This window comes from Carlito syrichta, unplaced genomic scaffold (assembly GCF_000164805.1).
Source record: "Carlito syrichta isolate Samal-C Ts95f unplaced genomic scaffold, Tarsius_syrichta-2.0.1 Scaffold303678, whole genome shotgun sequence".
Lineage (NCBI taxonomy): Eukaryota > Metazoa > Chordata > Mammalia > Primates > Tarsiidae > Carlito > Carlito syrichta.
This window is the reverse complement of record NW_007247774.1, coordinates 118,847-119,663: the sequence shown is the minus strand read 5'-3', so window position 1 is coordinate 119,663 and position 817 is coordinate 118,847.

Here is an 817-nt window from a genome sequence, read left to right as displayed (position 1 = left end):
TTCCGAGTACAGAACGCCCAGCTGTGCTCGGTACAGACTACCAGGTTGTCCCAGGGACTTTAACCCTGTATGTGGCAGTGACATGTCCACTAATCCCAACGAATGTACTCTGTGCATGAAGATCAGGGAAGATGGTCACGATATTAAAATTCTCCAAAACGAACCGTGCTGATGGAACCCTTTACAGAAAAGACGGAGAGACCACCTTCACCGATATCTTTCATTTCCCCCTTTTCTCTTTACCTATGTTTCCTTGCATGAGATTTGCTAGCCCACATTTTCTGAGGGGAGGTGATGGATAATTTAAAGACAAAAAAAAGAATCCTTGTTTTTCCCAAAAAAAAAAAAAAAAAAAAGTCTGGCACCTTCCTCCTCTCTTCTGAGCTCTTACTATGTGATCTCTACACACTTCATGCCAGCTCCCCTTTGCCCTCCACCATGAGGGGAAGCAGGCTGAGACCCTCACCAAGAACAGATGCTGGTGCCATGCTGCTTGTACAACCTGCAGAACTGGGAGCCAAATGTATCTCTTTTCTTTATAAATTATCCAGCCTCAGGTATTCCTTGATAGCAACAAAAACAATGTAGACATATGGACATTCTCATTTTGTTTATCCATTCATTAGCTGCTGGTCTTTTGGCTATTGTGAATAATGCTGCTTTAAAATTCATGCACAAATTGTTGTGTGGATGGTTTTTATTATTTTGTATATGTACTTAGGAATGGAATTGTTAGGTCACATGGTAACTAAGTTTAATCTTCTGAAAAATTGCCAAGCTGTTTTTCTTTTTCTTTTTTTTTTTTTTTTTTTTTGAG